Source organism: Chiloscyllium punctatum, chromosome 31 (assembly GCF_047496795.1).
Source record: "Chiloscyllium punctatum isolate Juve2018m chromosome 31, sChiPun1.3, whole genome shotgun sequence".
In the NCBI taxonomy this organism is placed as follows: Eukaryota; Metazoa; Chordata; class Chondrichthyes; order Orectolobiformes; family Hemiscylliidae; genus Chiloscyllium; species Chiloscyllium punctatum.
In genome coordinates, this window is record NC_092769.1 from 73,165,153 (window position 1) to 73,188,607 (window position 23,455).

Sequence of the window (23,455 nt, forward strand, 5' to 3'; positions counted from 1 at the left end):
TTTAACACGGCCAACCCACCCTAACCTGTGCATCCCTGGGCACTATGGGACAATTTAGCATGACCAATCCACCGTAACCTGCACATCCCTGGGCACTATGGGACAATTTAGCACGGCCAATCCACCCTAACCTGCACATCCCTGGGCACTATGGGACAATTTAGCACGGCCAATCCACCCTAACCTGCACATCCGTGGGCACTATGGGACAATTTAGCACAGCCAACCCACCCTAACCTGCACATCCCTGGGCACTATGGGACAATTTAGCATGACCAATCCACCCTAACCTGCACATCCCTGGGCACTATGGGACAATTTAGCATGACCAATCCACCCTAACCTGCACATCCGTGGACACGATGGGACAATTTAGCACGGCCAATCCATTCTAACCTGCACATCCCTGGGCACTATGGGACAATTTAGCACGGCCAATCCATTCTAACCTGCACATCCCTGGGCACTATTGGACAATTTAGCATGGCCAATCCACCCTAACCTGCACATCCGTGGGCACTATGGGACAATTTAGCACAGCCAACCCACCCTAACCTGCACATCCCTGGGCACTATGGGACAATTTAGCATGACCAATCCACCCTAACCTGCACATCCCTGGGCACTATGGGACAATTAAGCACAGCCAATCCACCCTAACCTGCACAGCCAATCCACCCTAACCTGCACATCCCTGCGCACTATGGGACAATTTAGCATGGCCAATCCACCCTAACCTGCACATCCCTGCGCACTATGGGACAATTTAGCATGGCCAATCCACCCTAACCTGCACATCCCTGCGCACTATGGGACAATTTAGCATGGCCAATCCACCCAAACCTGCACATCCGTGGGCACTATGGGACAATTTAGCACAGCCAATCCACCCTAACCTGCACATCCCTGGGCACGATGGGACAATTTAGCATGACCAATCCACCCTAACCTGCACATCCCTGGACACTATGGGACAATTTAGCATGACCAATCCACCCTAACCTGCACATCCCTGGACACTATGGGACAATTTAGTACAGCCAATCCACCCTAACCTGCACATCCCTGGACACTATGGGACAATTTAGCATGACCAATCCACCCTAACCTGCACATCCCTGGGCACTATGGGACAATTTAGCATGACCAATCCACCCTAACCTGCACATCCCTGGACACTATGGGACAATTTAGTACAGCCAATCCACCTTAACCTGCACATCCCTGGACACTATGGGACAATTTAGCACAGCCAATCCACCCTAACCTGCACATCCCTGGGCACGATGGGACAATTTAGCACAGCCAACCCACCCTAACCTGCACATCCCTGGGCACTATGGGACAATTTAGCATGACCAATCCACCCTAACCTGCACATCCCTGGGCACTATGGGACAATTTAGCATGACCAATCCACCCTAACCTGCACATCCGTGGACACGATGGGACAATTTAGCACGGCCAATCCATTCTAACCTGCACATCCCTGGGCACTATGGGACAATTTAGCACGGCCAATCCATTCTAACCTGCACATCCCTGGGCACTATTGGACAATTTAGCATGGCCAATCCACCCTAACCTGCACATCCGTGGGCACTATGGGACAATTTAGCACAGCCAACCCACCCGAACCTGCACATCCCTGGGCACTATGGGACAATTTAGCATGACCAATCCACCCTAACCTGCACAGCCAATCCACCCTAACCTGCACATCCCTGCGCACTATGGGACAATTTAGCATGGCCAATCCACCCTAACCTGCACATCCCTGCGCACTATGGGACAATTTAGCATGACCAATCCACCCTAACCTGCACATCCCTGGGCACTATGGGACAATTAAGCACAGCCAATCCACCCTAACCTGCACAGCCAATCCACCCTAACCTGCACATCCCTGCGCACTATGGGACAATTTAGCATGGCCAATCCACCCTAACCTGCACATCCCTGCGCACTATGGGACAATTTAGCATGACCAATCCACCCTAACCTGCACATCCCTGGGCACTATGGGACAATTAAGCACAGCCAATCCACCCTAACCTGCACATCCCTGCGCACTATGGGACAATTTAGCATGGCCAATCCACCCAAACCTGCACATCCGTGGGCACTATGGGACAATTTAGCACAGCCAATCCACCCTAACCTGCACATCCCTGGGCACGATGGGACAATTTAGCATGACCAATCCACCCTAACCTGCACATCCCTGGACACTATGGGACAATTTAGCATGACCAATCCACCCTAACCTGCACATCCCTGGACACTATGGGACAATTTAGTACAGCCAATCCACCCTAACCTGCACATCCCTGGACACTATGGGACAATTTAGCATGACCAATCCACCCTAACCTGCACATCCCTGGGCAATATGGGACAATTTAGCATGACCAATCCACCCTAACCTGCACATCCCTGGACACTATGGGACAATTTAGTACAGCCAATCCACCTTAACCTGCACATCCCTGGACACTATGGGACAATTTAGCACAGCCAATCCACCCTAACCTGCACATCCCTGGGCACGATGGGACAATTTAGCACTGCCAATCCACCACAACCTTCTCACCCCAGGGCACTATGGGACAATTTAGCATGACCAATCCACCCTAACCTGCACATCCCTGGACACTATGGGACAATTTAGCATGACCAGTCCATCCTAACCTGCACATCCCTGGACACTATGGGACAATTTAGTACAGCCAATCCACCCTAACCTGCACATCCCTGGACACTATGGGACAATTTAGCATGAACAATCCACCCTAACCTGCACATCCCTGGACACTATGGGACAATTTAGTACAGCCAATCCACTCTAACCTGCACATCCCTGGACACTATGGGACAATTTAGCACAGCCAATCCACCCTAACCTGCACATCCCTGGGCACTATGGAACAATTTAGCAGTGCCAATCCACCACAATCTGCACACCCCAGGGCACTATGGGACAATTTAGAACGGCCAATCCACCCTAACCTGCACACCCCTGTGCACTATGGGACAATTTAGCACGGCCAATCCACCCTAACCTGTACATCCCTGGACACTATGGGACAATTTAGCACGGCCAATCCACCCTAACCTGCACATCACTGGGCACTATGGGACAATTTAGCATGGCCAATCCACCCTAACCTGCACATCCCTGGACACTATGGGACAATTTAGCATGGCCAATCCACCCTAACCTGCACATCCGAGGGCACGATGGGACAATTTCGCACGGCCAATCCACGAAACTGCACATCCCTGGGCACTATGGGACAATTTAGCATGGCCTATCCACGCTAACCTGCACATCCGAGGGCACTATGGGACAATTAAGCACGGCCAATCCACCCTAACCTGTACATCCCTGGGCACTATGGGACAATTTAGCATGACCAATCCACCCTAACCTGCACATCCCTGGGCACTATGGGACAATTTAGCACAGCCAATCCACCCTAACCTGCATATCCCTGGGCACTATGGGACAATTTGGCATGGCCAATCCACCCTAACCTGCACATCCCTGGACACTATGGGACAATTTAGTACAGCCAATCCACTCTAACCTGCACATCCCTGGACACTATGGGACAATTTAGCACAGCCAATCCACCCTAACCTGCACATCCCTGGGCACTATGGGACAATTTAGCAGTGCCAATCCACCACAATCTGCACACCCCAGGGCACTATGGGACAATTTAGCACAGCCAATCCACCCTAACCTGTACATCCCTGGACACTATGGGACAATTTAGCACGGCCAATCCACCCTAACCTGCACATCACTGGGCACTATGGGACAATTTAGCATGGCCAATCCACCCTAACCTGCACATCCCTGGACACTATGGGACAATTTAGCATGGCCAATCCACCCTAACCTGCACATCCGAGGGCACGATGGGACAATTTCGCAGGGCCAATCCACGAAACTGCACATCCCTAGGCACTATGGGACAATTTAGCATGGCCTATCCACGCTAACCTGCACATCCGAGGGCACTATGGGACAATTTAGCACGGCCAATCCACCCTAACCTGTACATCCCTGGGCACTATGGGACAATTTAGCATGACCAATCCACCCTAACCTGCATATCCCTGGGCACTATGGGACAATTTGGCATGGCCAATCCACCCTAACCTGCACATTCCTGGGCACTATGGGACAATTTGGCATGGCCAATCCACCCTAACCTGCACATTCCTGCACACTATGGGACAATTTAGCATGGTAAAGCCACCCTAACCTGCACATCCCTGGACACTATGGGACGATTTAGCACGGCCAATCCACCCTAACCTACACATCCCTGGGCACAATGGGACAATTTAGCATGGTCAATCCACCCTAACCTGCACATCCCTGGGCACTATGGGACTATTTAGCATGGCCAATCCACCCTAACCTACACACCCCTGGACCCTATGGGACAATTTAGCACGGCCAATCCACCCTAACCTGCACATCCCTGGGCACTATGGGACAATTTAGCATGACCAATCCACCCTAACCTGCACATCCCTGGGCACGATGGGACAATTAAGCACAGCCAATCCACCCTAACCTGCACATCCCTGCGCACTATGGGACAATTTAGCATGGCCAATCCACCCTAACCTGCACATCCGTGGGCACTATGGGACAATTTAGCACAGCCGATCCACCCTAACCTGCACATCCCTGGGCACTATGGGACAATTTAGCACAGCCAACCCACCCTAACCTGCACATCCATGGGCACTATGGGACAATTTAGCATGACCAATCCACCCTAACCTGCACATCCCTGGGCACTATGGGACTATTTAGCATGGCCAATCCACCCTAACCTACACACCCCTGGACCCTATGGGACAATTTAGCACGGCCAATCCACCCTAACCTGCACATCCCTGGGCACTATGGGACAATTTAGCATGACCAATCCACCCTAACCTGCACATCCCTGGGCACGATGGGACAATTAAGCACAGCCAATCCACCCTAACCTGCACATCCCTGCGCACTATGGGACAATTTAGCATGGCCAATCCACCCTAACCTGCACATCCGTGGGCACTATGGGACAATTTAGCACAGCCAATCCACCCTAACCTGCACATCCCTGGGCACTATGGGACAATTTAGCACAGCCAACCCACCCTAACCTGCACATCCATGGGCACTATGGGACAATTTAGCATGACCAATCCACCCTAACCTGCACATCCCTGGGCACTATGGGACAATTTAGCACGGCCAATCCATTCTAACCTGCACATCCCTGGGCACTATGGGACAATTTAGCACAGCCAATCCACCCTAACCTGCACATCCCTGCGCACTAAGGGACAATTTAGCATGGCCAATCCACCCTAACCTGCACATCCGTGGGCACTATGGGACAATTTAGCACAGCCAATCCACCCTAACCTGCACATCCCTGGGCACGATGGGACAATTTAGCATGACCAATCCACCCTAACCTGCACATCCCTGGACACTATGGGACAATTTAGCATGACCAATCCACCCTAACCTGCACATCCCTGGACACTATGGGACAATTTCGTACAGCCAATCCACCCTAACCTGCACATCCCTGGACACTATGGGACAATTTAGCATGACCAATCCACCCTAACCTGCACATCCCTGGGCACTATGGGACAATTTAGCATGACCAATCCACCCTAACCTGCACATCCCTGGACACTATGGGACAAATTAGTACAGCCAATCGACCTTAACCTGCACATCCCTGGACACTATGGGACAATTTAGCACAGCCAATCCACCCTAACCTGCACATCCCTGGGCACTATGGGACAATTTCGCACTGCCAATCCACCACAACCTTCTCACCCCAGGGCACTATGGGACAATTTAGCACGGCCAATCCACCCTAACCTGCACACCCCTGTGCACTATGGGACAATTTAGCATGGCCAATCCACCCTAACCTGCACATCCCTGGGCACTATGGGACAATTTAGCATGGCCAATCTACCCTAACCTGCACATCCCTGGGCACTATGGGACAATTTAGCACGGCCAATCCACCCTAACCTGCACATCCCTGGGCACGATGGGACAATTTACAACGGCCAATCCACGAAACTGCACATCCCTGGGCACTATGGGACAATTTATCATGGCCAATCCACCCTAACCTGCACATCACTGGGCACTATGGGACAATTTAGCATGGCCAATCCACCCTAACCTGCACATCCCTGGACACTATGGGACAATTTAGCATGGCCTATCCACCCTAACCTGTACATCCCTGGGCACTATGGGACAATTTAGCACGGCCAATCCACCCTAACCTGTACATCCCTGGGCACTATGGCACAATTTAGCATGGCCAATCCACCCTAACCTGCACATCCCTGGGCACTATGGGACAATTTAGCACGGCCAATTCACTCTAATCTGCACATCCGTGGGCACTATGGGACAATTTAACACGGCCAACCCACCCTAACCTGTACATCCCTGGGCACTATGGGACAATTTAGCATGACCAATCCACCCTAACCTGCACATCCCTGGGCACTATGGGACAATTTAGCACGGCCAATCCACCCTAACCTGCACATCCCTGGGCACTATGGGACAATTTAGCACGGCCAATCCACCCTAATCTGCACATCCCTGGGCACTATGGGACAATTTAACACGGCCAACCCACCCTAACCTGTACATCCCTGGGTACTATGGGACAATTTAGCATGACCAATCCACCCTAACCTGCACATCCCTGGGCACTATGGGACAATTTAGCACGGCCAATCCACCCTAACCTGCACATCCCTGGGCACTATGGGACAATTTAGCACGGCCAATCCACCCTAATCTGCACATCCCTGGGCACTATGGGACAATTTAACACGGCCAACCCACCCTAACCTGTACATCCCTGGGTACTATGGGACAATTTAGCATGACCAATCCATTCTAACCTGCACATCCCTGGGCACTATGGGACAATTTAGCATGGCCAATCCACCCTAACCTGCACATCCGTGGGCACTATGGGACAATTTAGCACAGCCAACCCACCCTAACCTGCACATCCCTGGGCACTATGGGACAATTTAGCATGACCAATCCACCCTAACCTGCACATCCCTGGGCACTATGGGACAATTAAGCACAGCCAATCCACCCTAACCTGCACATCCCTGCGCACTATGGGACAATTTAGCATGGCCAATCCACCCTAAACTGCACATCCGTGGGCACTATGGGACAATTTAGCACAGCCAATCCACCCTAACCTGCACATCCCTGGGCACGATGGGACAATTTAGCATGACCAATCCACCCTAACCTGCACATCCCTGGACACTATGGGACAATTTAGCATGACCAATCCACCCTAACCTGCACATCCCTGGACACTATGGGACAATTTAGTACAGCCAATCCACCCTAACCTGCACATCCCTGGACACTATGGGACAATTTAGAATGACCAATCCACCCTAACCTGCACATCCCTGGGCACTATGGGACAATTTAGCATGACCAATCCACCCTAACCTGCACATCCCTGGACACTATGGGACAATTTAGTACAGCCAATCCACCTTAACCTGCACATCCCTGGACACTATGGGACAATTTAGCACAGCCAATCCACCCTAACCTGCACCTCCCTGGGCACTATGGGACAATTTAGCACTGCCAATCCACCCTAACCTGCACATCCCTGGGCACTATGGGACAATTTAGCACGGCCAATCCACCCTAACCTGTACACCCCTGGGCACTATGGGACAATTTAGCATGACCAATCCACCCTAACCTGCACATCCCTGGGCACTATGGGACAATTTAGCACGGCCAATCCATTCTAACCTGCACATCCCTGGGCACTATGGGACAATTTAGCACGGCCAATCCATTCTAACCTGCACATCCCTGGGCACTATGGGACAATTTAGCATGGCCAATCCACCCTAACCTGCACATCCGTGGGCACTATGGGACAATTTAGCACAGCCAACCCACCCTAACCTGCACATCCCTGGGCACTATGGGACAATTTAGCATGACCAATCCACCCTAACCTGCACATCCCTGGGCACTATGGGACAATTTAGCACAGCCAATCCACCCTAACCTGCACATCCCTGGACACTATGGGACAATTTAGCATGACCAATCCACCCTAACCTGCACATCCCTGGACACTATGGGACAATTTAGTACAGCCAATCCACCCTAACCTGCACATCCCTGGACACTATCGGACAATTTAGAATGACCAATCCACCCTAACCTGCACATCCCTGGGCACTATGGGACAATTTAGCATGACCAATCCACCCTAACCTGCACATCCCTGGACACTATGGGACAATTTAGTACAGCCAATCCACCTTAACCTGCACATCCCTGGACACTATGGGACAATTTAGCACAGCCAATCCACCCTAACCTGCACATCCCTGTGCACTATGGGACAATTTAGCACTGCCAATCCACCACAACCTTCTCACCCCAGGGCACTATGGGATAATTTAGCACAGCCAATCCACCCTAACCTGCACACCCCTGTGCACTATGGGACAATTTAACATGGCCAATCCACCCTAACCTGTACATCCCTGGGCACTATGGAACAATTTAGCATGGCCAATCCACCCTAACCTGCACATCACTGGGCACTATGGGACAATTTAGCAGGGCCAATCCACCCTGACCTGTACATCCCTGGACACTATGGGACAATTTAGCACGGCCAATCCACCCTAACCTGCACATCCCTGGGCACTATGGGACAATTTAGCATGGCCAATCCACCCTAACCTGCACATCCCTGGACACTATGGGACAATTTAGCATGGCCAATCCACCCTAACCTGCACATCCGAGGGCACGATGGGACAATTTCGCACGGCCAATCCACGAAACTGCACATCCCTGGGCACTATGGGACAATTTAGCATGGCCTATCCACGCTAACCTGCACATCCGAGGGCACTATGGGACAATTTAGCACGGCCAATCCACCCTAACCTGTACATCCCTGGGCACTATGGGACAATTTAGCATGACCAATCCACCCTAACCTGCACATCCCTGGGCACTATGGCACAATTTAGCACAGCCAATCCACCCTAACCTGCATATCCCTGGGCACTATGGGACAATTTGGCATGGCCAATCCACCCTAACCTGCACATCCCTGGACACGATGGGACAATTTAGTACAGCCAATCCACTCTAACCTGCACATCCCTGGACACGATGGGACAATTTAGCAGTGCCAATCCACCACAATCTGCACACCCCAGGGCACTATGGGACAATTTAGCACGGCCAATCCTCCCTAACCTGCACACCCCTGTGCACTATGGGACAATTTAACACGGCCAATCCACCCTAACCTGTACATCCCTGGGCACTATGGAACAATTTAGCATGGCCAATCCACCCTAACCTGCACATCACTGGGCACTATGGGACAATTTAGCATGGCCAATCCACCCTAACCTGCATATCCCTGGACACTATGGGACAATTTAGCACGGCCGATCCACCCTAACCTGCACATCCCTGGGCACTATGGGACAATTTATCATGGCCAATCCACCCTAACCTGCACATCACTGGGCACTATGGGACAATTTAGCACGGCCAATCCACTCTAATCTGCACATCCGTGGGCACTATGGGACAATTTAACACGGCCAACCCACCCTAACCTGTACATCCCTGGGCACTATGGGACAATTTAGCATGACCAATCCACCCTAACCTGCACATCCCTGGGCACTATGGGACAATTTAGCACGGCCAATCCATTCTAACCTGCACATCCCTGGGCACTATGGGACAATTTAGCACAGCCAATCCACCCTAACCTGCACTTCCCTGCGCACTATGGGACAATTTAGCATGGCCAATCCACCCTCACCTGCACATCCGTGGGCACGATGGGACAATTTAGCACAGCCAATCCACCCTAACCTGCACATCCCTGGGCACTATGGGACAATTTAGCATGACCAATCCACCCTAACCTGCACATCCCTGGGCACTATGGGACAATTTAGCATGACCAATCCATCCTAACCTGCACATCCCTGGACACTATGGGACAATTTAGTACAGCCAATCCACCCTAACCTGCACATCCCTGGACACTATGGGACAATTTAGCATGACCAATCCACCCTAACCTGCACATCCCTGGACACTATGGGACAATTTAGTACAGCCAATCCACTCTAACCTGCACATCCCTGGACACTATGGGACAATTTAGCACAGCCAATCCACCCTAACCTGCACATCCCTGGGCACTATGGGACAATTTAGCAGTGCCAATCCACCACAATCTGCACAACCCAGGGCACTATGGGACAATTTAGAACGGCCAATGCACCCTAACCTGCACACCCCTGTGCACTATGGGACAATTTAGCACGGCCAATCCACCCTAACCTGTACATCCCTGGACACTATGGGACAATTTAGCACGGCCAATCCACCCTAACCTGCACATCACTGGGCACTATGGGACAATTTAGCATGGCCAATCCACCCTAACCTGCACATCCCTGGACACTATGGGACAATTTAGCATGGCCAATCCACCCTAACCTGCACATCCGAGGGCACGATGGGACAATTTCGCACGGCCAATCCACGAAACTGCACATCCCTGGGCACTATGGGACAATTTAGCATGGCCTATCCACGCTAACCTGCACATCCGAGGGCACTATGGGACAATTTAGCACGGCCAATCCACCCTAACCTGTACATCCCTGGGCACTATGGGACAATTTAGCATGACCAATCCACCCTAACCTGCACATCCCTGGGCACTATGGGACAATTTAGCACAGCCAATCCACCCTAACCTGCATATCCCTGGGCACTATGGGACAATTTGGCATGGCCAATCCACCCTAACCTGCACATCCCTGGACACGATGGGACAATTTAGTACAGCCAATCCACTCTAACCTGCACATCCCTGGACACTATGGGACAATTTAGCACAGCCAATCCACCCTAACCTGCACATCCCTGGGCACTATGGGACAATTTAGCAGTGCCAATCCACCACAATCTGCACACCCCAGGGCACTATGGGACAATTTAGAACGGCCAATCCACCCTAACCTGCACACCCCTGTGCACTATGGGACAATTTAGCACAGCCAATCCACCCTAACCTGTACATCCCTGGACACTATGGGACAATTTAGCACGGCCAATCCACCCTAACCTGCACATCACTGGGCACTATGGGACAATTTAGCATGGCTAATCCACCCTAACCTGCACATCCCTGGACACTATGGGACATTTTAGCATGGCCAATCCACCCTAACCTGCACATCCGAGGGCACGATGGGACAATTTCGCACGGCCAATCCACGAAACTGCACATCCCTGGGCACTATGGGACAATTTAGCATGGCCTATCCACGCTAACCTGCACATCCGAGGGCACTATGGGACAATTTAGCACGGCCAATCCACCCTAACCTGTACATCCCTGGGCACTATGGGACAATTTAGCATGACCAATCCACCCTAACCTGCATATCCCTGGGCACTATGGGACAATTTGGCATGGCCAATCCACCCTAACCTGCACATTCCTGGGCACTATGGGACAATTTGGCATGGCCAATCCACCCTAACCTGCACATTCCTGGACACGATGGGACAATTTAGCATGGCCAATCCACCCTAACCTGCACATCCCTGGACACTATGGGACGATTTAGCATGGCCAATCCACCCTAACCTACACATCCCTGGGCACAATGGGACAATTTAGCATGGTCAATCCACCCTAACCTGCACATCCCTGGGCACTATGGGACTATTTAGCATGGCCAATCCACCCTAACCTACACACCCCTGGACCCTATGGGACAATTTAGCACGGCCAATCCACCCTAACCTGCACATCCCTGGACACTATGCGACAATTTAGCACTGCCAATCCACCCTAACCTGCACATCCCTGGACACTATGGGACAATTTAGCACGGCCAATCCACCCTAACCTGCACATCCCTGGACACCATGGGACAATTTAGCACGGCCAATCCACCCTGACCCGCACATCCCTGGGCACTATGGGACAATGTAGCACGGCCAATCCACCCTAACCTGCACATCCCTGGACACTATGGGACAATTTAGCACGGCCAATCCACCCTAACCCGCACATCCCTGGGCACTATGGGACAATGTAGCACGGCCAATCCACCCTAACCTGCACATCCCTGGACACTATGGGACAATTTAGCATGGCCAACCCACCCTAACCTGCACATCCCTGGGCACTATGGGACAATTTAGCATGGCCAACCCACCCTAACCTGCACATCCCTGGGCACTATGGGACAATTTAGCATGGCCAACCCACCCTAACCTGCACATCCCTGGACACTATGGGACAATTTAGCATGGCCAACCCACCCTAACCTGCACATCTGTGGACCATGGGGACAAACCGGAGCACCCGGAGGAAACCCATGCAGACACGGGGAGAATGTGTAAACTCTACACAGACACTCACTTGAGGGTGGAATCGAACGCGGGTCCCTGGTGCTGGGCGGCAGCAGTGCTAACCACTGAGCCATTGTGCCTCGGCTCGGAAACGCAAGTGTACCAAATGCCTTCCGTGCCGCTCATCCTACCGAATGCGGCTGGCAGACATGCGTTCCGCTGTCCCTATGATCCACGTTGCATCCCAGGGTCCTACTATCTAGCCCGTACTCCCTCGAGTTCTCTCAAACCTCGGGCTTCTGCCTTTCAGATCGTCAACTACCTGGGCCCAGCCAGGATCCGAATTTGTCTGGTGACCAAAAAGGAGCCGTACAAACCTCACCCCCATGACCTGGTGGGAAAGGATTGCAAAGATGGCTACTATGAGGCAGACCTGCCTGAGAGGAGTGTCCACAGGTACGTGCCCAGTGGGGTCAGGGGTGGCGGTGGTCTGTGGGCACGTCAGCCTATCTCTGCCAACCTCGCTCTCTCTCTCTCTCTCTGTGTCTTTCTTTCCAGCTTCCAGAACCTGGGCATCCAGTGTGTGAAGAAGCGAGAGGTGGCGATGGCCATTCAGAGTCGGATCAACAAGAACGTCAATCCTTTCAACAGTGAGTGGCGCGGGGCAGGCAGGGCGCTGATTGGACTCTGCCGGTGGGCACTGCAGATGGCGCACACACACTGGGGTGGGTGCTCCAGGTGGTTTTGACATGGAGGAACGTCGGATCAGGCTCCAATTCAGGATGTGTGTGGGCGGGGGTTGTGTGTGTGGGCGGTGTGTGTGGGCGGGGGTTGTGTGTTTGGGCGGTGTGTGTGTGTGGGTGGGGGTTGTCAGTGTGTGAGGGTGTGTGTGTGGGTGTGGTGATGTCTGTGTGTCGGGGGATGTGTGTATGGGCGGGGATGTGTGTGTGTGGGCAGGGTAGTGGGTGTGTGTGCGTGGGGTAGTGGGGATGTGTGTGTGTGGTGATGTATGGTGGTGTGTGTGTGTCGGGGGTGTGTGTGTGTCGGGGGGGTGTGTGTGTGTCGGGGGTGTGTGTGTGTCTGTGAGTCGGGGGTGGGGGATGTGTGTGTGGGGGCGCGGGTAGTGGGGGTGTGTGTGTGTGGGTGTGGTGATGTCTGTGTGTCGGGGGTGTGTGTGTGTCTGTGAGTCGGGGGTGCGTGTGGGCGTGAGTAGTGGGGGTGGGGGATGTGTGTGTGTGGTGGTGTCTGTGTGTCGGGTGTGTGTGTGTGGTGGTGTCTGTGTGTCGGAGGTGTGTGTGTGTGTGTCTGTGAGTCGGGGGTGGGGGATGTGTGTGTGGGTGTGGTGATGTCTGTGTGTCGGGGGTGTGTGTGTGTCTGTGTGTCGGGGGTGTGTGTGTCTGTGTGTCGGAGGTGTGTGTGTGTGTCTGTGTGTCGGGGGTGTGTGCGTCTGTGTGTTGGGGAATGTGTGGGTGTGGGTATGGGTAGTGGGTGTGTGTGTGGATGTGGTTAGTGGGTGTGTGTGGGGGTGTGGGTGTGGGTAGTGGTGATGTGTGTGTGTGTAGGTGCGAGGGTGTGAGTGTGTATGTACATGAGCGGGTGTGTGTCTAGATTTGGAAGGAGTACCTTTCTCCTCATCTCCCCCATTTCCCCTCGTCTCCCCTCGTCTCCCCCCCTGTTCTCCTCGTTCCCCCCCCTGTTCTCCTCGTTCCCCCCCCCCGTTCTCCTCGTTCTCCTCGTCCCCCCCCCGTTCTCCTCGTCCCCCCCCCCCCGTTCTCCTCGTCCCCCCCCCGTTCTCCTCGTCCCCCCCCCCGTTCTCCTCGTCTCCCCCCCGTTCTCCTCGTCTCCCCCCGTACCCCTCTTCTCTCCCCCGTCTCCCCCTCGTCTCCCCCCGTTCTCCTCGTCTCCCCCCGTTCTCCTCGTCTCCCCCCGTTCTCCTCGTCTCCCCCCGTTCTCCTCGTCTCCCCCCGTTCTCCTCGTCTCCCCCCGTTCTCCTCGTCTCCCCCCGTTCTCCTCGTCTCCCCCCGTTCTCCTCGTCTCCCCCCGTTCTCCTCGTCTCCCCCCGTTCTCCTCGTCTCCCCCCGTTCTCCTCGTCTCCCCCCGTTCTCCTCGTCTCCCCCCGTTCTCCTCGTCTCCCCCCGTTCTCCTCGTCTCCCCCCGTTCTCCTCGTCTCCCCCCGTTCTCCTCGTCTCCCCCCGTTCTCCTCGTCTCCCCCCGTTCTCCTCGTCTCCCCCCGTTCTCCCCGTTCCCCCCCTCCCCCGTTCTCCTCGTCTCCCCCCGTCTCCACTGTTCTCCTCGTCTCCCCCCGTCTCCACTGTTCTCCTCGTCTCCCCCCGTTCTCCCCGTCTCCCCCGTCTCCCCCCGTTCTCCTCGTCTCCCCCCCGTTCTCCTCTTCTCTCCCCCGTCTCCCCCATCTCCCCCCGTTCTCCTCGTCTCCCCCCGTTCTCCTCGTCTCCCCTCGTTCCCCCCCCTCCCCCGTTCTCGTCGTCTCCCCCCGTCTCCCCCCGTTCTACCCGTCTCCCCCCGTTCTCCCCGTCTCCCACTCGTCTCCCCCCGTTCTCCTCGTCTCCCCCCGTTCTCCTCGTCTCCCCCCGTTCCCCCCCTCCCCCGTTCTCCTCGTCTCCCCCCCCGTTCTCCTCGTCTCCCCCCCGTTCTCCTCGTCTCCCCCCCGTTCTCCTCGTCTCCCCCCCGTTCTCGTCGTCTCCCCCCGTCCTCGTCGTCTCCCCCCGTCTCCACTGTTCTCCTCGTCTCCCCCCTTCCCCCCCCCCGTCTCCCCCATACCCCCCCCATTCCCCCTCGTCTCCCCCCGTTCCCCTTCGTCTCCCCCCCCCCCGTTCCCCTCGTCTCCCCCCGTTCTCCTCGTCTCCCCCCGTTCCCCTCGTCTCCCCCGTTCCCTTCCTCCGTCTCCCCCGTTTCCCCCCCCCCGTCTCCCCCATTCCACCCCCGTTCCCCTCATCTCCCCCGTCTCCCCTGTTCCCCCTCGTCTCCCCCCGTTCCCCTTCCTGATGATTGGGTCTCGGATTTGGAAGGTGCTGCCTGAGGATCTTTGGGTGAATTGCTGCTGTGCATCTTGTGGACGGTACACACAGCTGCTACTGAGCGCCAGTGGTCGGGGGAGAGTGGATGTGGTTCCCATCAAGCGAGGGGCTGCTTTGTCCCTGGATGGTGTCGAGCTGCTCGAGTGTTGTTGAAGCTGCCCCCATCCAGGGGCAAGTGGGGAGTATTCCATCCCAGTTTGGTGTCTGCTCATTCAGAACGGGGGAGGGGAGAGGGGGAATGGGGAGCGTTGGTGGTGGGTGATAGTGGTGCACCGCTGATAATCTCCCCCTCTCCCACCCTGGTCTATTCCAGTCTCCCGGGAGGATCTGCTGAACGAGACCGAGGAGGATTTGAATGTGGTGCGGCTCTGTTTCCAGGTCTTTCTGCCCAACAAGCTGGGGGTCTGTAATGTGCCCCTCCCACCAGTGGTCTCCAACCCCATCTACGACAACCGTGAGTAGGGGGATCACCGTGTCAACGGAGACCATCTCCCATCATCATGGGAGTGTTTGATGGGGGATAGTGTAGAAGGAGCTTTACTCTGTATCTAAGCCCGTGCTGTCCCTGTCCTGGGGAGTGTTTGATGGGGGGACAGTGTAGAGGGAGCTTTACTCTGTATCTAAGCCCGTGCTGTCCCTGTCCCTGGGGAGTGTTTGATGGGGGACAGTGTAGAAGGAGCTTTACTCTGTATCTAACCCTGTGCTGTCCCTGTCCTGGGGAGTGTTTGATGGGGGATAGTGTAGAAGGAGCTTTACTCTGTATTTGACCCTGTGCTGTCCCTGTCCTGGGAGTGTTTGATGGGGGACAGTGTAGAGAGAGCTTTACTCTGTATCTAACCCCGTGCTGTCCCTGTCCTGGGGAGTGTTTGATGGGGGGGACAGTGTAGAGAGAGCTTTACTCTGTATCTAACCCTGTGCTGTCCCTGTCCTGAGAGTGTTTAATGGGGGACAGTGTAGAGGGAGCTTTACTCTGTATCTAACCCCGTGCTGTCCCTGTCCTGGGGAGTGTTTGATGGGGGGGACAGTGTAGAGGAAGCTTTACTCTGTATCTAACCCCATGCTGTCCCTGTCCTGGGGAGTGTTTGATGGGGGATAGTGTAGAAGGAGCTTTACTCTGTATTTGACCCTGTGCTGTCCCTGTCCTGGGAGTGTTTGATGGGGGACAGTGTAGAGAGAGCTTTACTCTGTATCTAACCCCGTGCTGTCCCTGTCCTGGGGAGTGTTTGATGGGGGGGACAGTGTAGAGAGAGCTTTACTCTGTATCTAACCCTGTGCTGTCCCTGTCCTGAGAGTGTTTAATGGGGGACAGTGTAGAGGGAGCTTTACTCTGTATCTAACCCCGTGCTGTCCCTGTCCTGGGGAGTGTTTGATGGGGGGGACAGTGTAGAGGAAGCTTTACTCTGTATCTAACCCCATGCTGTCCCTGTCCTGGGGAGTGTTTGATGGGGGATAGTGTAGAAGGAGCTTTACTCTGTATCTAACCCCGTGCTGTCCCTGTCTTGGGGAGTGTTTGATGGGGGGGACAGTGTAGAGGGAGCTTTACTCTGTATTTGACCCTGTGCTGTCCCTGTCCTGGGAGTGTTTGATGGGGGACAGTGTAGAGAGAGCTTTACTCTGTATCTAACCCCGTGCTGTCCCTGTCCTGGGGAGTGTTTGATGGGGGGGACAGTGTAGAGGAAGCTTTACTCTGTATCTAACCCCGAGCTGTCCCTGTCCTGAGAGTGTTTAATGGGGGACAGTGTAGAGGGAGCTTTACTCTGTATTTGACCCTGTGCTGTCCCTGTCCTGGGAGTGTTTGATGGGGGACAGTGTAGAGAGAGCTTTACTCTGTATCTAACCCCGTGCTGTCCCTGTCCTGGGGAGTGTTTGATGGGGGGGACAGTGTAGAGAGAGCTTTACTCTGTATCTAACCCCATGCTGTCCCTGTCCTGGGGAGTGTTTGATGGGGGACAGTGTAGAGAGAGCTTTACTCTGTATCTAACCCCGTGCTGTCCCTGTCCTGGGGAGTGTTTGATGGGGGGGACAGTGTAGAGGAAGCTTTACTCTGTATCTAACCGCGTGCTGTCCCTGTCCTGGGGAGTGTTTCATGGGGGGGACAGCGTAGAGGAAGGTTTACTCTGTATCTAACCCCGTGCTGTCCCTGTCCTGAGAGTGTTTGAGTGTCAGGGGGGGGGTTGGGGAGGTTTCTCCCGTACCTACCCGCCCCCCCCCCCCCCCCCAGTATTATGAAGACTGTGCCGTGTTGTCTTTTCCAGGAGCCCCCAACACAGCCGAGCTAAAGATCTGTCGGGTGAACAAGAATTCCGGGAGCTGCCGGGGTGGAGAGGAGATATTCCTGCTGTGTGACAAGGTCCAGAAAGGTAATCGGGGGAGGGGGGGGGGGGGGGAGCCGGAGCAGTGGGGGGAGGGGATGGTGCTGAGCGAACTTTGTCGGTCATTTTATCCTCCTCCCTCTCTCACTCTCTCTCCCAGAGGACATTGAGGTGAGGTTCTTCACCAATGACTGGGAGGGCAAAGGCTCTTTCTCCCAGGCCGACGTCCACCGCCAAGTCGCCATAGTCTTCAAGACCCCCCCGTACAAGGACGTGACCCTGAGCGAGCCAGTTACTGTCCACATGCAGCTGCGTCGGCCCTCCGACAAGGAGGTCAGCGATGCCATGGAGTTCCAGTACCTTCCCGACGACAAAGGTGAGTCGGGAGGCCTCCACGCGCACCGACCTCCTGCACGGGACCTCCCTCGGCCGTTTTTTTTTCCCCCCCCTCTTAGAATTCTGTGACGAGGCGGGAGGCCGTCCGGCCCAGCTCGGGCCTACACGTGACTCCGGTCCCGCAGCCCGGGCGATTGAGGGCAATGTTTGCGGCCGTTCTGACACAGTCAGGACCCTGGGGCGCACACCACCTTAAACATCCGGGGTGTGGCAGAGCCCCGGGGAGGGTGGTGAATCGATGGCTCTGTCGACGGGCCAGCAGAAGTCCAACGGGTTGAATGGCCTCCTCCTGTGGACACTGGGCCATTCTGTGGCCCTCTGGGGGTGGGGACGGGGGGTTTGGGAACAAAGCATGGGGACTCCCCCCCCCCCCCCCACCCCCTGCCGTGGGGGAGGAAGAATATAAACAGATTGGGCACCTCACAAGGTGACGGGCTTTGGGAGAAGGAACTGCATGGTGGCTCAGTGATTAGCACCTCACGGCGCCAGGGACCCAGGTTCGATCCCACCCTCGGGTGACTGTCTGTGTGGAGGTTGCATGTTCTCCCCGTGTCTGGATGGGGTTTCCTCCAGGTGCTCTGGTTTGCTCTCACAGTCCAAAGATCTGCAGGTTAGGGTGGATTGGCCATGCTAAATTGTCCCATAGTGCCCAGGGATGTGCAGGTTAGGGTGGATTGGCCGTGCTAAATTGTCCCATAGTGCCCAGGGATGTGCAGGTTAGGGTGGATTGGCCGTGCTAAATTGTCCCATAGTGTCCAGAGATGTGCAGGTTAGGGTGGATTGGCCGTGATAAATTGTCCCATAGTGTCCAGGGATGTGCAGGTTAGGATGGATTGGCCGTGATAAATTGTCCCATAGTGTCCAGGGATGTGCAGGTTAGGGTGGATTGGCCGTGCTAAATTGTCCCATAGTGCCCAGGGATGTGCAGGTTAGGGTGGATTGGCCATGCTAAATTGTCCCATAGTACCCAGGGATGTGCAGATTAGGGTGGATTGGCCATGCTAAATTGTCCCACAGTGCCCAGGGATGTGCAGGTTAGGGTGGATTGGCCGTGCTAAATTGTCCCATAGTGCCCAGGGATGTGCAGGTTAGGGTGGATTGGCCGTGCTAAATTGTCCCACAGTGCCCAGGGATATGCAGGTTAGGGTGGATCGGCCGTGCTAAATTGTCCCATAGTGCCCAGGGATGTGCAGGTTAGGGTGGATTGGCTGTGCTAAATTGTCCCATAGTGCCCAGGGATGTGCAGGTTAGGGTGGATTGGCCGTGCTAAATTGTCCCATAGTGCCCAGGGATGTGCAGGTTAGGGTGGATTGGCCGTGCTAAATTGTCCCATAGTGCCCAGGGATGTGCAGGTTAGGGTGGATCGGCCATGCTAAATTGTCCCATAGTGCCCAGGGATGTGCAGGTTAGGGTGGATCGGCCATGCTAAATTGTCCCATAGTGCCCAGGAATGTGCAGGTTAGGGTGGATTGGCCGTGCTAAATTGTCCCATAGTGCCCAGGGATGTGCAGGTTAGGATGGATTGGCCGTGATAAATTGTCCCATAGTGCCCAGGGATATGTCGGTCAGGTGCATTAGTCAGGTGTGATAACAGGGTTGGAGAATGGGTCTGAGTGGGTTACTCTTTGGAGGGCTGGTGTGGAATTGTTCGGCAGAAGGCCCTGCTCCCACCTTGTGGGGATTCTATGAAAGACGAGGGAATACTCAATGAGTGGCAGGACACTGAGAAACTCTGAGGAATCTCAGGGGCAGCTTGTCCCCAGATCCTAGAACGTGGCAGTGATGAGTCAGTGGCTCTGGGGAGTAGGGAAGGGAAGGGGAATGGGGTTTGAAAATATGTCAACGCCGTTGGTGAGGCCGTACGTTCAATTCTGGTCTCCCTATTGTAGCAAGGATGTTGTGAAACTTGAAAGGTTCAGAAAAAGATTCACAAGAGGTTTGAGCTATGGGAGAGGCTGAACAGGCTGGGGCTGTTTTCCCTGGAGCGTCGGAGGCTGAGGGGTGACCTTATAGAGGTTTATAAAATCATGAGGGGCATGGATAGGGTAAATAGACACGGTGTTTTTTTCTTTTCCCACATGGTGGTGTGAGTCCAAAACTAGAGGGGCTTGGGTTTAAGGTTGAGAGAGGAAAGGGTTAAAAAAAGAGAGAGAACTTTTTCACCCAGAGGGTGGTACGTGTATGGAATGAGCTACCAGAGGACGTGGTGGAGGCTGGTACAACGACAACATTTAGAAGGCATCTGGGTGGGGAAATGAATAGGAAGGATTTAGAGGGATAAGGGCCAAATGGGACTAGATTAGGTTAGGATATCTGGACATGTTGTGCTCTAAATCTCTCTAACTCTGGAACAGATAGCATAATTCTCCTCTCTCTCATGATTTTAATGGTGTGGTTAAGAAGACAGAAGGGACTCTTGCCTTTATCAGTCTCGGCCCAGATTCTAAGCGCGGGGAGGTTAAGTCAGAGCCGTACATGCCTTTGGTTTGGGCCCCACCTGGAGTACCTTATGGAATTCTGGTCACCATGCTACAGGAAGGACTCTGGAGTGGGTGCAGAGGAGGTCCATGGGAATGCTGCCTGGGGCTGAGGAGAGGCTGGATAGGCGCGGATCTTTTACTTTGGACTGGAGGTGGTTGAAAGGGGGCCTGCTCGAGGGGTGTAGGATGGTAAGGACAGACAGCGGGGATAGGGAGCAGCTTGATCCCTCAGTTCAAGGGTTAACAGCAAAAGGGGCATCGTTTCAGACAGGGGAGTGGGGGAGGGGGGGGGTGTAGAGAGGTCAGGAGGTGGCCGAGTAGACTGCATTGCCTGGTAGGAGAGTCGAGGCTCAAACAACCTCGCGAAAATGAGCATTTGAAGTGCCGGAACATTCCCAGGTTTTGGGGGCAGGTGGGACAAGGGGTATAATCTTAGCGGCGCAGACTCTGTCAGCTTCTTGACTACGTGATTCGAGGAAGCACAAAAGGTGTCGATTGCAGGAACCCTATTAGGCTTGGCTGGGGCGATGCCTCCCACAGTCGAACAGTTTGGCGCGGCGCCCCTCTGTGTTTTTATATGTCGAATCGATTTATGCTGTGCTACCCCAGACCGCAGGGGCTTGTACCAAATGTAATTCCTCTCTCTCAATCCCTCTTTTTTTTAAAAAAACAATGAAAATCGCAGATCCCTACGGCACCCAGGAGAAACGACGGAAGACCCACCTCGAGTTTATGAACATGCTGCACAAATGTAACATGCCAGGTGAGCGCTCCCACGTTATCTGTTCCCGTCCCCTGTCCTTCCATCTGTGACTGACTGCAGCAGCTCCCACTGTCTCTTCTGTGGGCATATCAGAGAGCTCCCAGAGAGGGATTCTACACCAGATCACCCCCCCCTCCACCGTCAGTGAACGGGGGCGTGTTGCTGTGTCAGTCTGTCCCTCTGTGTGCCCTGGATACAGATGGCAGACACACACACACAATATCTTTCACGCTGTGACTGAACAGGACTCTCTCTCTCTCTGTGGGTCGATGGGACGGCGATCTAGCCCCATGATGGGCGCACCTTCCCGGGTCGTCAAACCCTGCTGTGGAGTTTGACCCTGAAACCTCTGTTCAGAGGCAGGGACATTACCACTGAGCCACAAGAGTGCTTTCTGTTTGTTCTATCCCTCTCTTTCCTTCACTCTTCCCCCAACCCCCCCCAACTCGCTTTCCTCCTTTCTCTCCCCTTCTTTCCCCCTCCCCCCTTGTCTCCCCCCCCCCCCCCAGACTCTTTTGCCCATCACTACTCGCTCTCATACCCCTCCTTTTCCTCTCTCGCTCTCTTCCCGTCTCTCTCGCACTCTTCCCCCGTCTCGCTTGCTCATGTCTCTCTCACTTTCCCTCCCTCTCTGTCTTCTCTCGCTCTCACTGTCCCTCTCTCCCTCTGCCTTCTCTCTGGCTCGCTTTCCCCATCTCTGGCTCGCTTTCCCCATCTCTGGCTCGCTTTCCCCATCTCTGGCTCTCTTTCCCCATCTCTGGCTCTCTTTCCCCATCTCGCGCTCTCTTTTCCCCTCTCGCGCTCTCTTTTCCCCATCTCGCGCTCTCTTTCCCATCTCGCGCTCTCTTTTCCCCATCTCGCGCTCTCTTTTCCCCATCTCGCGCTCTCTTTTCCCCATCTCGCGCTCTCTTTTCCCCATCTCGCGCTCTCTTTTCCCCATCTCGCGCTCTCTTTTCCCCATCTCGCGCTCTCTTTTCCCATCTCGCGCTCTCTTTTCCCCATCTCGCGCTCTCTTTTCCCCATCTCGCGCTCTCTTTTCCCCATCTCGCGCTCTCTTTTCCCCATCTCGCGCTCTCTTTTCCCCATCTCGCGCTCTCTTTTCCCCATCTCGCGCTCTCTTTTCCCCATCTCGCGCTCTCTTTTCCCATCTCGCGCTCTCTTTTCCCCATCTCGCGCTCTCTTTTCCCCATCTCGCGCTCTCTTTTCCCCATCTCGCGCTCTCTTTTCCCCATCTCGCGCTCTCTTTTCCCCATCTCGCGCTCTCTTTTTCCCCATCTCGCGCTCTCTTTTCCCCATCTCGCGCTCTCTTTTCCCCATCTCGCGCTCTCTTTTCCCCATCTCGCGCTCTCTTTTCCCCATCTCGCGCTCTCTTTTCCCCATCTCGCGCTCTCTTTTCCCCATCTCGCGCTCTCTTTTCCCCATCTCGCGCTCTCTTTTCCCCATCTCGCGCTCTCTTTTCCCCATCTCGCGCTCTCTTTTCCCCATCTCGCGCTCTCTTTTCCCCATCTCGCGCTCTCTTTTCCCCATCTCGCGCTCTCTTTTCCCCATCTCGCGCTCTCTTTTCCCCATCTCCTTTCTTTCTCACTCCATCTCTTTGGCACGAGGTCAATCCTGGAATGGTGGGATTACCTTACGCTGAAAGACTGGAGCGACTGGGCTTGTATACCCTTGAGTTTAGAAGACTGAGAGGGATCTGATTGAGACATATAAGATTATTAAAGGATTGGACACTCTGGAGGCAGGCAACATGTTTCCGCTAATGGGTGAGTGCCGAACCAGAGGACACAGCTTAAAAATACAGGATAGACCATTTAGGACAGAGATGAGGAGAAACTTCTTCACCCAGAGAGTGGTGGCTGTGTGGAATGCTCTGCCCCAGAGGGCAGTGGAGGCCCAGTCTCTGGATTCATTTAAGAAAGAGTTGGATAGAACTCTCAAGGATAGAGGAATCAAGGGTTATG

The 23,455-nt window shown here is 54.3% G+C and overlaps 1 pseudogene; it reads left to right on the forward strand.

Moving 5' to 3' along the window:
• LOC140457077 (uncharacterized) overlaps nucleotides 1-23,455 on the forward strand; it is a 50,470-nt pseudogene that overhangs the window by 21,778 nt on the left and 5,237 nt on the right.